The sequence below is a fragment of the Dromiciops gliroides genome, chromosome X (assembly GCF_019393635.1).
Source record: "Dromiciops gliroides isolate mDroGli1 chromosome X, mDroGli1.pri, whole genome shotgun sequence".
Taxonomy (NCBI): domain Eukaryota; kingdom Metazoa; phylum Chordata; class Mammalia; order Microbiotheria; family Microbiotheriidae; genus Dromiciops; species Dromiciops gliroides.
In genome coordinates, this window is record NC_057867.1 from 43,278,785 (window position 1) to 43,293,963 (window position 15,179).

The 15,179-nt window shown below is 41.2% G+C and overlaps 1 long non-coding RNA gene and 1 other non-coding gene across 2 annotated transcripts in view; one reads left to right on the forward strand and one right to left on the reverse strand.

Moving 5' to 3' along the window:
* Window positions 1-15,179, reverse strand: part of LOC122733643 — a 454,683-nt gene that overhangs the window by 254,481 nt on the left and 185,023 nt on the right. The window lies entirely within an intron of this gene.
* LOC122734217 lies at window positions 2,356-2,458 on the forward strand. Its single transcript, XR_006354023.1, has one exon. It is a non-coding gene; the product is annotated as a U6 spliceosomal RNA (small nuclear RNA).

A 15,179-nucleotide genomic window follows, 5' to 3' on the forward strand; every position in this document is an offset into this window, starting at 1 on the left:
GCAGAGTCCAGAAGAAGGTGGCCAGGCTGATGAAAGGCCCTCAATCAATCAATCAATAAGCATTTATTAAGTGCCCATTATTTGCCAGGCACTGTGCAAGATGTTGGAGACACAATGAAACAGTACACGCTCTCAAAGAGCTCCCATTCTATAGGGGAAGACAACGTGATCATGCTCTAGGAGGAAGAATTGGAGGAACTTGGCATAGCTAGACAGGTGAAGGGAAGAGATAGGGTACAGAGAAGGGTGCAGTTACTTTCTCCAAGCACTTGGAGGGATGTCCTGTAGAAGAGGCACTAGGCTTGTTCTGTTTGGCCCCAGGAGCCAGAATGAGGAGCAGTGGAAGGAAGTCACAGAGTGGCATATTTAGGCTGAAAGCTGGGGAAAACTTCTTAACAATTAATTAGACAAAAGTGGCTTAGATGACATCTTAGGTCCCTTCCAACTCTGTGATATACAAGTCTGTTATACCAGTGAGTCCTAAGGCCCTTTCCAGTTGTAAATCCAAGATCCCAAGTAAGGTATTTCTTTGGCACTCCCCTGCAGCCATCAGAAAATTCAAGTAGTTAATTCATGCCAAATGCAGAATGTTTTAGGCCTCCTAGGTGACACATTTGCATTTTTAAGGGCCTTCTTGCAGCACAATCCCTGCCAAAGGAACAATTCCAATGAAGGGGGCCTTGATTTGGGGTCAGGTGGGGAAGCCAGTCTTTCTACTTCTCATCAAATATACACCTACCCAGAACTCACCCAGCCCCTTTTCTCACCAAAAGGGGTTGGTGGAGGGTGGGAGGGGCCTCAGGTAACAAGTGCATGTATATGCAACTAGGTTGTGAACCCTTCCTGGAGATTCAGGAGGTTGTTAAAAAAATTCCAGATTGGAGTGGAAATTGCTTCCCAAAATCATTCTGAATTAGAAATTAATAGGAATTTTCCTTTGACCACTATATTTCACCATGGAGTACAGCTTCAGGAAAAGCTTCCTCATGAAAACTCAATTTTGTTTATCATTAATTTGGGAGTTACGTTAACAGATGATTTCTTGAGTAGTCACCTCAATTTATTTCTGCTCCATAAAGCAGATACCCTTGATAAATAAAGTTCCTCATTTGGTTTCCAGTTTTCTTCCATCATTACCAGAACATGTATAGAATAGCAAAGCAGAATAACAAAGAAGAGAAAAGAGGCCCATGCTTTTTGAAATGTGAAGGTGCTTGGGGACATGGGGACTGTTATGGGCCTGGGTACCTCATTTGAATGGCCCTGGGTACCCCAGAAGTTCTCTGGGGTAAATCAAAGAACCTTCTCCTTGAGAAACTAAACCAAAAGACAGACACACCTAACCAGTCTCCCCCCACCCCTCAGGGAGATAAGGTTGGGTGTGGCTGCTGCCTTTGTGGCATGAAGAACAGAGAGATGGTTTGAGAGATCCAGAGCCACCCCTCACCCAACTTCCCCCAGCCACCACCAGTGGGGGATGGTCCTTCCCAATAGTGGAACTTTCCACAGTCAGACGATCACCTCATTGGACGACCATAGGACCTCTATAAAAGTATCTGCCTGTCTCCTGCTTGAGGAGATAGGTATCTCAGAGGCATGGCTCTGAGCTGTGCCTTCTACCCATGAGAAGTCCAAGAATTTCTCTCTTGGTTTCCTTTCCCTAGCACCCTAAATAAACTATTATTTTTTTCTAATTGGATTTGTGTGCAAGAGGGTGTAATTCTTTAAAGAGGAATTCCTAAGGACCCCTATCCCAAACCCCTATGTCAAACCCCCACCTACTTTCCCATAACAGGGACCATCTGAAAGAGGGCCAACTAAGGCCTGCCAGAAGTCAAGGCAGTTTTAGGGAGATCCCTCCTAAGTGTCTCAGATTTTCCAGGCAGGAACAAAAGAGCTTTGCATACTTCCAGATTCAGTGTTTATTTTAAATGAAATTTTATGAATGGGTCTCCAAGAATCCCAAATTATTAAGTAGTTCAAAGAATTAATGTAGTAATAAGCAAAGAATAAAAAAGCCACTTTCCATTTTTCATGTAACCTTTCATCACAAAATATTTCACTAATAAAACTACGTTTTCATTTGGGGCAGCTAGGTGGTGAAGTGGATAGAGCACTGGCCCTGAAATTGAGAGGATGTGAATTCAAATCTCACCTTAGACACTTAGTAGCTGGGTGACCCTGGGAAAGTCACTTAACCCCAATTGCCTTAAACATCTGGGGCCATGTCCAGTGGTCCTGATATATATCTTGCCACTGGAACTGCAGGGCCTTCCCTCACTTAAATCCAATTCATTGCAAGCCATGACATCACTGGGGATGTCATGGTCCTCTTCAAGAAACAAAGAACAGTTCTCGCTTCAGCAGCGCATATACTAAAATTGGAATGATACAGAGAAGATTAGCATGGCCCCTGCACAAGGATGACATGCAAATTCGTGAAGCGTTCCATAGTTTTAAATGATTTCTAGATGGAAAAAAAAAAAGGACAAAGACAACTTTTTTCATTCATAAAGAGATGTTAACTCTTATAATCAATGTAAACTTCTTGAGGGCATGAACTGCTTTTAAAGAACATCTGACTTTATGTGAATAACTAATGAACTAACCTTTTTTTTTTTTTTCTGGGGAGTGGGGTGGGGAATATACCCTATTTAGATGTTTGTTGGGACATATCCCTTAGGTCAATACAAATCAGTAAATGTAAAAGAAAAAATGACATTAAAGTCTTCCTCACAATAAATACAGTTCAAGTTTGACATGGGGTTTAGGATAACCAGTTAACAGGACAGACATATCAGGGAGTCTAGGGACTATTACAGTTTAAACTGGCCAACAAGATATCAGGAAGGACACACCTAAAAAGTAAGGGGAGATAAAATTCTATTGCAGGAAAGTCAATTAGGAGTGGCTACCACCTGACTGGAGCCAGGAAACAGAGATAACTCCAGTGGTTAGGACCGTCATTCCTAAAAAAATAATCCCCCTCAACTCTCAGGAATGACAAGTGTAAACCTGTAAATTAAGAAAACAATCAATATAGGAGAAATAAGGTCTTTAATGGGGCAGAGGAACTATAGCTCCTGGTATCACAAAGCAAGAAGCTAGGAATACCCAAAGATAAGAGACTAGGACAGGGTTTTTATGGGGTAACCAACAAAGGGAACCAAAAGACTGCTCTAGTACAGAAAGTACTAAGTATTTAATGTAAATGACCCTTTAACAAAAGAAACAATAGAACTGCTCCAGAGTTAAGGATAGATGCTACTTAACTCTAAATAGAAACTACTTAAGGTAGGTGGATCCTTTTACCTAATAACACAAAGTCCAGGGAGTAAAGAGGTGGGGGATCATTTTGCTTGGGAAAAGGTCCCTAAATCAATCAAGAGTTTGGGATTGACAAAGACCAATAAGCCCCAGGCAATTCACCTGACTGGGTGGGGAATCAGTCAGTTCTCTGTAAATTTGTAGTTATCTCAAGCAAGGAAGCTTTCCCCACTCCACCCCCAAAAGGAACTTTCCATTTTCAGGTGGTCACCCATCTATCCTCAATAAAAGCTTTGGCCTTCCTTCTGTCCAGGGAGGAGAATGTTTGAGCCTGCCCCAGGGGTGAAGTCTTTCTTTGACTTACCCTTCAGACACTTTCTCCAATGCTCAATAAAAAACCGTTTTAATACTAACTGGATGGTGTGCAAGAGTGTAATTCTTTACAGAGGAATACCTAAGGACCCCCACCACCCAATTCCGTCGTGACAAGTGGTTCCCAGAAATGAAGAGCAATCCACCATTTTCACTCACAACCTGCCCCTTCTCCTTCTCCAGCACTCCTATTCTGCCACACCTACATGATATGCTAGAGTATTTGGAGCAAAATTTCCACAGATGTTTCCTTTTAAAAATGCAATAAAGGGGGCAGCTAGGTGGCGCAGTGGATAGAGCACCGGCCCTGGAGTCAGGAGTACCTGAGTTCAAATCCGGCCTCAGACACTTAACACTTACTAGCTGTGTGACCCTGGACAAGTCACTTAACCCCAATTGCCTCACTAAAACACACACACACACACACACACACACACAAAATGCAATAAAGATGCAATCTGCAGTTTTAAAAATACAACACACTGAAGGCTATCTCCTACTCTAAAATCTTTGTGAGGCAGAGTTCTGAATTCCACCATTTTCTAGAATTTGGGGGCACATCCCCCATCCCCCTAGAATATAAGCACTCTGAGGACAGGGACTGCTTTATTTGTATAGCCAGTGACTAGCCCATAGTACACATTTAATAATGGCTTCTTGAATTGAAATGAAGTAACTGGCATATCCAATTCATGTATTTTTCTTCACATTTTACATAAAAAGCATGAAATCTAAGGATGAAAAACAGTGGAGACTGGAGGGGAAAGGGTATCGATATATTGTCAATTATTGGAAATGACAGAAGAGCAAAAGTTGACTATTTCCATTTGGACTTTTAAATCCACATCTTAGCAGTGTCCCTAGATGAGTAGTAGCTGGTAGCAATGTCTACCTTGGGGGCCAAGAAGGTACAAGAGGCAATGAGGAAAGGAACATTCAAGGCCCTAGGAGTCCTGAAAAAAAGCTCCAGCAAGACCAAAGAGAACCTCCATAAAAGGAAGAAGAGCCCTTCCAGCAACCAAGACTTTGGCATATGTACTCCCTAGGTTTGAGCTTACTTCTTCTTGGACTCTGTATGACTAGTGGGTGTGTCACAGATTGGTGGGGGGGGGGGAGGGGGTGCGTCAATTATACCACTATTTTGTTGTTCAGTCATTTTTATATAGAAAATCACATGTAGCCTCTGTGAGAATTATAATACTGCCCCTGCAAGAGAGATACTGTAGGGAAGGCCCCGCCATGACAAGAAGCCTAGTGAGGACAGGTCAGGTGGTCTTCAGCATCTGGAACTTGTCTCTGTAGAGCTACCTGCCCCTTAGTTCTGTCAATCAGGGCTGCCAGCCAATTAGCTTGAGGCTGTGTGTGTGTGTGGGGGGGGGGGGGCCCTGTTTCCTGTGGGAGAGGGGGCTTTTGGGAGAAAGCAGGGGAGGAGAGGTTTCACTTTGGTGAGCACAAGAGAGGAAGAGGGATGCTGCACAGCCGGTTTTCTTTGAAACTGCTGATTCCAGGTAGTGGTGAGTTTGTGGGTAGTATATTTTTTCCTTCCCTTGTTCCCTTTTTCATTGTCCCTAGCTTTATTAACCTCACTTGTGGTTTAAATTTGTTCCCATTAATAAACCCTGTTTTGATTATTGAAAAGAGGCTGTTAATCTCCTTTCTTACTCCAATATTATAGCAAACTGCCCAATTAACTCTCCCCATACTAAATTTGGTCCTTACACCTCTGACCTTGTCTGTCTCAAACAGACCCTGGCTTTGCTGTGTTCCAGCTACAGCTGCAGGCCTGTAATCTCTGCCTTCCGATCTTGTCTGTCTCAGGCTCTCACCTTGAGGTGCCCCAGCTGCAATGACAGGCCTCCCTTAACCACTAGGTACCACTATGCATCCTTTGTTGAGTGAATAACTGACCTCATCTTCATTTGATAAACTTGCCACTATACCATGCCTACTATTTTTGTATATAACTGGGTGGGCTACAAGACTCGCCACCCATTGATGGAGGCTTGAAAACCCCCTTTGGGCATAATAAACTCTCTCTCTCCAACTTGAGTACCTGGCTAAGTATTTTCTGTGTCAATCGTGCCTTAACAATTTCAGCAGTGTCTGATCCTTTGTGGCTACATTTAAGGGTTTCTTGGCAAATATATTGGAGTAGTTTGCCATTTTCTTCTCCAGTGGATCCCTTGCATCCCTTTTGTCAGGTAATCAGAGGTTAAGTGACTTGCCCAGGGTCACACAACTAGGCAGTGTCTGAGGCAGGATTTGAACTCAGGTCATCCTAACTCCAGGCCTGGTGCTAACCAGTTGCCGCATTTCCCCCAACCCCTCACCAATACCCCTGGTAACTGTAAAGGGAGATATAGCAACCTTGCTCTGGGGGTCCCAACTTGCCGGTGGAAACTGAGCTTTGGGAAGGAACTCCAGAGAATGTATGGGCTTCAATTCCTAAATGGAGGTGCCTAGGACCAAGCAGAATACTCCAGAGGTAGTTTGATGAGGAAAGAATACAATGGAATCTGCACCTTTTCATTCTTGGAAACAAAATCTCTGTTAATTCAACTCAAGATCACATTTCCTTTTTTTGGCTGCCTCATCATGATGCTGACTCCTAGTGAGAAAGAGAATGTCAAACCCTTCAGAGAAGCAACAGGAAGGTTGATTTGATTATTAATCCATTTTTGCAGTCCATTAAAACCCCGAGATCTTACTTAGACAAACTGCTCTCTAACCACGATTCCATCATCTGGTGTTTATGAAGTCAATTTTTAGATATCAAGTATAAGACTTTATATTCATCTCTGTTTTATCAGTTTATATTCAGCTAGTGATCATAAGATCACAGATTGAGTAGATGGAAGAATGGATGGATAGATAGAGAGACAGATAAACAGGCAGATGGATAGACAGATGGATGGATAAACAGACGGATGGATGGATAGATCTGCCATTCACACCTTTATCCAAAATGTCAAAGACATTAAGCCCAGATCCCTGGGCCACTCCACTAGAAACCTCCTGCCAAGCTGACACTGAACCATTAGCAGCTACTATTTGAGGCCAGGCATCCAACTAGTTTGTAATCTATGTAATTTCATCTATTCCACATCTTTCCCATCTTTTCTAGCATGAGATGATTTATCAAATACTTTGCTAAAATCTGAATAAACTATATGGATACCATTATTCTTGCCTATAAGCTTAATAAACTTAAAAAAGAAAACATATAAATAAAAGAGAGCTTGCTTTGCAATCTGGAATCTGAGTTAAAATCCATCCTCAGACACTTCCTAGCTGTGTAGCCCTGGGCAAGTCACTTAACCTCTGCCTGCCTTCATTTTCCCATCTGTAAAATGGGGATAATAATACTTACCTCCCAGAGTTGATGTGGTAATCAAATGAGGTAGTATTTGTCAAGCACTTAGCATGGTGCCTGGCATATAATAGGTATTTTAGTAAATGCTTCTTTTGGGGCAACTAGGTGGCCCAGTGGATAGAGCACCAGCCCTGGATTCAGGAGGAGAGGAGTTCAAATCTAGCCTCAGATACTTGACACTTACTAGGTGTGTGACCCTGAGCAAGTCACTGATCCCTAATTGCCTTGCCAAAAAAAATGCCTGTTTCCTTTCTGTCTATATACTTTGCAAACCTAAGGTACTACATGTTAGCTGTTATTATTTGTTAATGAAATTTAAAATTTATTAAAAAAAATAAAACCATACAGTAAAAATAAGTTGAAAATTTAAAATAAAATCAAATAGTAAAAGAATCATATATTTTGACCTGAAAAGGGACCTTAGTTGTCATTTGGTCCTTACCCCACATTTTATATTTGAGGACACTGAGGCCCAGAATGGTATGGCAAAAGTTGTATTTTAACTCAGTTTCTCTGACTCTGAATCCAGCTCTCTTTCTAGCATACCACACTGCAACTAGTGAGATTTTTCTAGAGCAAAATTTACAGAACCATTCACTTTTCCAGGACCATTTTTGTCAGGGTGAATGTAATTAAGTAGGGAGAGTCTACAGAGCCATAGCAAAAGCCTTCATAATCCAGTGTCTTCTTTCCTGCATCCAACTACTGGGGCCAAGGTGAGAAGGTCAAGCCTTTCAGGTTTATAATAGTCCAGAGGAATTCCATAGGCTAACTCAGGTGAGACCCTGAAGCCTACTGTGAGGAGTTAGCCATATGTCTCTCATTTGAGTGCTACAGCAGAAACCCTTGAAGTGACTTCATTCTACTGCAGAATGATAGTGCATTAGCACTTATGCTACAGCCCAAGGATCTAGGCTGTTAGACTTCCTTCTTTTTGGAATGATAGTCCTGACCTCCTGAGTTATCTCTGTCTCCTAGCTCAGGTAGTTAAAGGACATACCTGCTTCAGAAGGGATTATACTCTCACTGAGTCCAGTGCTATCTATCCTTCCTGCATTCTGGGCATGACCCATAGTGCAGACACTAGAAGAAGAAACCAAACTGGGGGATACTTCTGAAGAGAGTGAAGAAAATGACAAAGAAAGGGGAAACACAGTCAACAAGTGACAGGATGCATGTGGCCCAAAGAAAGGAAGACGGAATAGTGAATGTTATGGGCCCAGAGCACCCCAGAAGTTCTCTTGGGGACATCAAAGAACCTTCTCCCAGAGAAACTAATCCAAAGGACAGACACACCTAAAGAGATAAGGAGCACATGCATCAGGGAGAAGATTCTCAGGAATCTTTCACCACCCCACCTCCAAATGGAACATTCCATTTTCAGGTGGTGACCCCACCTATCCTCTATAAAAGCTTTTGCCTTTCTTCTGCTTTGGGGAGAAAGTCTTCTAAGCCATCTCTTCCCCTTAGACTTCTCTCAGCTTCTCCAGCACCATAATAAAAGGCTATTTTAATCCTAACTGGACTATGTGCTAGAATGTAATTCTTTTTTTTTTTTCTTTTTTTGCAGGGCAATGAGAGTTAAGTGACTTGCCCAGGGTCACACAGCTAGTAGGTGTTAAGTGTCTGAGGCTGGATTTGAACTCAGGTCCTCCTGAATCCAAGGCCAGTGCTTTATCCACCTAGGTGCCCCCTAGAGTGTAATTCTTTACAGAGGAATACCTAAGGACCCCCACCACCTATTTCCCCCATGACACTATTCTGAAGCCAAATGAAGGATGCTCTACTCATTTGGAAATATGGCTGATATTGTTTTCTCTTGTATCATTCATTCATTTCTGTTCTGAGGAACTATTTTACTTTTCAGTACTGTTCTTTCTTTGTCTCAGAAACTGTTTAATAAACAAGATCTTTCATCAGCCCTCCAAAGGTTGTATGATTCTAAGGTGTGCTAATGGAAGAGAGAATACATATAGGAAAATGTCCCTCTCCCAATTACAGATGCCTTTCCCAGGGATGCCAGTGACCCTTATCATTAGCTGTACTTAACTTTAGAGGGGCAGTAATTACACATGGAAGCTTTTGTGAGTAAAACTACTGAGTTTGGCAGTAAACACAGCCAAATGAACACATCCCAAATCTTAGTATAAACTCATTACTGATAACTACAAATTTACTGAGAACTGACTGGTCCCCACCCACTCCACCTTCCCTGACAAATGAATTGCCTAGGGTTAATCAGTCTTTGTCATTTCCAGACTCTAGATGGATTTATGGACCTTCCCCACCTTCCCCCCCCCACCTCCCCCTAGCAATTTATCCCCTCCCAATGTTTCCCCACCTTACTCACAGGATTTTATGATTATTATGTAAAAGAGTCCATCTACATTAAGTAGTTTCTATTTAGAGTTAGTAGTATCTATACTTAACTTAGGAGTAGTTCTATTGTTTCTTTTGTTAAAGGTTCATTTACATTAAGTAGTAGTACTGACTCTGGAGCAATCTTTTGGTTCTGTTAAGCCATAAAAACCTTGTCCTCAGTTCCCATTTTTGGGTATTCCTAGCTGCTAAGCTTTGCGATACCATGATCTATAATTCCTTTGCCCCAATTACAGACTTTATTTTCTCCTATATTGATTGTTTCCTTAATCTCCAGGTTAATATTACCCAACTATGAAACTTTATACATATTATACTGTGAGTTCCTTGAGGGAAAGGATTGTGTCTAATTCACTCTTGCTATCCCCAATAATGTCTTTTATTTAAGAAGTATTCAACAAATATTAACAATTGAAATGTCCAACAACTAAAGGGATGTATGAATAGGAAAACTCAAAAGAGAAATGGTTCATCTGGGTCATCTCTGGGAGGTATGCAAGGTCAAATATCTAATATTCTACTTTGAGAAATTCTCTAGAATTAACAATTACATATTTCTAGACAGACCTACTGATTAGCTGCAGAATCCAGAACAAAATACAAACAACCCTCTCCCTATCCCACATATGTATGTATATGCCAAACTAAAAGAAAAGTATAGACTTTTTTGTGGCCTCTCTCTAAGGTTCTCAGTCACTAGATGATTGCTCATTCTTTGATTCTCTTTGTTCTGTGTAACGTCTTTTAAGTAGCAGGAAGACAACAAAGCATGGGGAAAAGCAAAGGATCACTCCTAAAAATAAGAGAGGTAACCTTGGTGTAATGAAGCCTAGGGCTCTGACACCTCCAAGCAGTGTGATCTGGGCCAAGTTACTTCATCTCTTTGGGCCTTCCTTTCCTCATCTGTAAAAGGTCTAAAGGTCTCTTCAGCTCTAACACTCTATCATCCTTAGACTTGTTCATCCTAAATTCTGCCAAGGAGGAGTTTGTAGTCACATGAAATGGGAGGCTGGGAACACTGCCTTTTCAGCCTATATAATATTTGCCTATGTTTTTCTAGGAAGCTTCCATCTGGGATTTCTTCTCATTCTTCCTTAATGTATTCTTGGGATTATGAGCCAACTACTCAGACTGCCTATTTATTCTCTCTCATTCTTTCTGTATGAGTAACACAAATCTTTTCCCCAGTCATACATTTCTTTTGGGCAGCTACTTGTGAACAGCCATGTTGGCACCATGTTTTAACCTTTATGAGGTGGCATAGTGGGTAAAAATAATAGATGTGTAATCAAGAAGACCTGAATTCAAATCCTGTCTCTGACATTTACTAGCTATTTAACCCTGATGGGAAAGTCATTTAACCTCTGCTTGCCTCAGTTTCTTCATCTGTAAAATAAGGATAATAATAGCACCTATCTCCCACACTTGTTGTGGGGATCAAATGGGATAATATTTGTAAAGCCATTAGCAAAGTGTCTGGCAGATAGTAAGTGCTATATAAATGTAAGCTATTATTATTATTATTGTTATTGTTGTTATCATCTTCCTTCTCCTCCCCCTTCTCCTTCTCTCAGTCTCAGTTTCCCTGTGTGCAAAATGAGGATCATAATAGAATCTACTTCACAGGGCTATTTTAGGGATCAAATGAGATGACGTGTACAGTGCTACACAAACCTGAAAGGGATGAAGCAAAGCTAGTTTTGATGATGCTCCTCATGTGGCTCTCCACAGTCCATTTGTCATTTTAATTCTTTCAAAAATCATTGCATTCTATTATTCTAAGCATCACTGGGAGGGTATAGGTATTAGAAATCTCAAAGTATCTGCAGGTTAGACAAAACTTATTCTAAAAAAATACCGAAGGAACTGAGTGAACTTGGAGCCCAATGAGTGAGCAGGATGATATGGTGGCCAAATGTGCCAAAACAAATTTGGGCTGCATAAAAAGAGGCCAAGATTCCCAGAAGCCTTCTGTGCTCTGCCCTCATTGGTATGTTGTGTTTAGTCCTGAGCAACTATGGTTCAAGAAGGATGGTAATAAGCTGGACAACTTCCAGAAGAGGGCAACCAGGTTGGTGACATATGAGGATTGATGGAAGGAAGTAAGCATATTTCAGGCAGAGAACAAAGATTTAGGGAAGACAGACATGAGGAAAATGGACTAAATTTGTTCTGTTTATCTACAGGCAGCAGAACTAGGAATGATGGGTGGAAGCAGGAAAGAGGCAAATGTAGGCCAGAGATAAAAGAAACGTTTCCTGGTCATTCGAGCTAGCACACATGAAATGGGCTGCCATATCAGGCAATGGCTTCCCCCTCCTAGAAGGGGGTCTAAATAAAGGCTGGGCAACTGTTTGGCTGATACAATATAATGGGGCCTTCTTTTTGGCACAACTTAAACTAGATGCTACCTTGTGACTCTCCAATGTTGTGATTCTGTGATAGCATCTTTGGACTGGTGAGGATTTGAGGTATCATTGGAAGTTCTGTATAATTTCCTAAATGCAATCTGGAGAAAGCTGACAAGTGTTAATTAGGGGCAACGAGGGATTTTGCTTCTCTATGCCCATGAGGATTGCTAAATCAGGAGGCTTGGCAGATCCCTCCTATGTTAGCACTGTTATGTCAGCTTGGGGAACCCAAGCACATGCAATGAAAATCCTGAGGCTTTAGAAAATCATACCAAGTCTGGCAAATCATCAACTCCCCCAAACTCTCTGTACTTTGGCTTCTTAATCTTAGAAAGATTACTTGACTCTCATTCCTTGCACTCCACTAGGCGCCCCAGCTGTATCAGCCTTGAATCTCAGGTATCTACAGCAGGCAGATAGGCATGTTCTGGCTCAGTAGTTAATTCTTGTTTTCCTCTCAACCTGGACCCCATGGGAGGAGTACCCTGCTTTCCACAGCACCCACAGGGAATTGCCCAATGAGTACTTTATAGTGAAACACACTGGTTCTGCTTCAGGCAAAAGGTGGTTGGGAAAAAGTGAAAAGTGAAAATGACAGCACCCAAGGAAAAAGAACCACGACATTAGGTCAGGCTTATGCCCTGGAAGAGACACCGCTTCCATCATCTGTAACATAGGAGACTTTATTTCCATTATCTCTAAGGTCCATTTTAGCTTGCAATCCTATGATCCAAATATAAAAGGGTCATACCATGGATAGCTTTCACAACTATGGACAGGGGGAAAGATAGAGAAGATTACAGGAGAATGTATGGATGAGTGAAAAGCATTTATTAAGTGTTTACTATGCGCCAAAGCACAGCACTGAAGACTGGGGGTACAAATGCCAACATGTGACCATCCCAGACCTCAAGGAGTTTACACACTAATGGAGGAAACAACCCAGATCAGGGAATCATGGCCTGGAAGGGACATGGAGTCTAAGAAATCTCAAAGAAGGTGACTGGAACAACAGAGAGAACAATTAGCATGCTTTTTCCAGAGATCACTGTAGTGATCCTCAGAGGAGATGAAAGTAGGGACAAGGAAGAAATGGCACAGAAGACTCCAGGGCTGGATTAGAGGGGCAGCAACAGTGAGGATGGACCTATGGAGAGCAGAGCTTAGGGGGGACAGCAACTCCTCCCAGGACAGCCTGTGGGAGTACAGTTTTGAAAGAAGGAGCAATCACAGGCAACAGAGAAAAATGGGCAATTAAATTACATAACATTGCAACAATTTTGCATTAAAATCAATTAGAAGTTAGAATTAGAGGGGAACCAGTTAACTGGGAGGGGAAAAAAATCTTTAAAATAAACTTCTCTGATAAAGGCCAAGACATGTCGAAATCTGTTATAAATAGGAGCAAAGGATACAAATAGTTCTAAAAACAAGAAAGACAAGCTATCAATATCCATATGGGAAAAAAGGCTTAATTACTAATAGGGGAAATGTGAATTTTTTTTTTTTGGTGAGGCAATTGGGGTTAAGTGACTTGCCTAAGGTCACACAGCTAGTAAGTTTCAAGTGTCTGAGGCTGGATTTGAACTCAGGTCCTCCTGACTCCAGGGCTGGTGCTCTATCCACTGCGCCACCTAGCTGCCCCAAAATGTAAATTTAAACAACTCAGAAATTCTATGTTATATTCATCAGATTGGTAAATAGAAAATGCCCATTACTGGAGGGACTGTCAGAAGAATGACTCACTAAGGTACTATGGGGTGGAGCTGTGCAGTAGCCTAACCACTAGGGAAAGCAATCTGGAACCGGATACCCAAAGTAATTAAATTGTGTATACTGTTTGACTCAATGATACCACTACTGGTCATATGCCCCCAAAAGGGCAAAGGCAGAGGAAAAGGACCAATATGCATTAAAAATATGTATAACGGTATTTTCATTTTAGCAAAGAACAGAAAATGAAGTATGTACCCAACATTTGAGGGATGGTTGAACAAATTATAGTATACAAAAGTAATAGGATATTATATTGTACCATATAAAGGAAAGAAAGGGAGAGAGATTGAGAGATATCTGGGGAGACTTGTCTGAACTGATGTTAGTAAAATAAGTGGAACCAGGAGAACAATGACTACAATACTGTAACTGTAACGGGGGCGGGGGGGGGGTGCTCGGAGCTGAAATACACAAGAACTCCGGTCAATGCAATGACCAGTTCTAGTTCCAAGAGATTGATGGTCATGTTGAAACCTGCTTCCCACCTGCTGGCAGAGAAGTAATGGACTTCTTGGTATTATTGTTGTTGTTCTTCATGATGTCATGACTTATAGTGAATTGGATTTAAATGAGGGAGGGTTGAACAAAGTCACCAGCCTCACTCTCTCCTTCAGAGCCAGTTGGCTTCAATGGCAAGATATACATCAAGATGAGATGACCAGATATGGCCCTAGATGTTTGATGCAATCGGGCTTAAGTGACTTGCACAGGGTCATACAGTTAGTAAGTGTCAAGTGTCTGAGGCCCAATTTGAACTCCGGGGCCAGTGCAACCTAAGTTGCCCCAATGGATTAGAGATAGAGAATGAAATTTCTATTTGTAGGCACAACCAGGATATGGCTCTATTTTGCTTAAAGTTATTTTTTTATAAGGGAGCACTTTGTGGGGAGGGAGAATCAAATGAGGGAAGGGTAGTTATGGTGATGACCAAAATAAAAAGAAAAGAAATAATCGTGTCAATGCAACATATTCAAATACATGAAAGAGAGCAAATGAAAGTTCAAAAGGGGGCACAGACTAGCAGAGCAGTAGTACTGGTACTATGTATATGTTACATGTAATATATACTTTTTAAAAAGCTGTATATAATAGAGACTCACAGTTTGATATATAATTATTTTTTCTATTATTCTTCATTTATGGAAACATTCTTGTTTGTTGATGTTTGGTACATTTATAAGAGGAAAATGTTTCGATATATATATTTTTTAAAATCCAATGATCCAATGATTCTGTGAATTCAGCTGTGGTACTTTTCATTCTAAAACCTTTAAATGTTTGGAATGAGCATTTGACATTTGAAGAATCTCAAGAGGGGTTTATTTTAATGGATGTTTAGTTCCTTCATCACAGATGCCTTTTCAATGTTTAGAAGAGAGATCAAAGTAAATATGTACCATCATGGCTCTGGTTACCAAGATATACTACCTGGCCCAGAGGGTAAACTCTCCAAAGAGACCTCTGGGTGAAAATCGGTCTGGGCAGGCTTTTTTTTTCTTTTAAACAAAAATAACTAGACAAAGTTTCCATGTGGAATTAATGAATTTTTTTTCAAACAGAGGCCTACTAAAACCTCAAATGTGTGAAATAAATTGTCACAA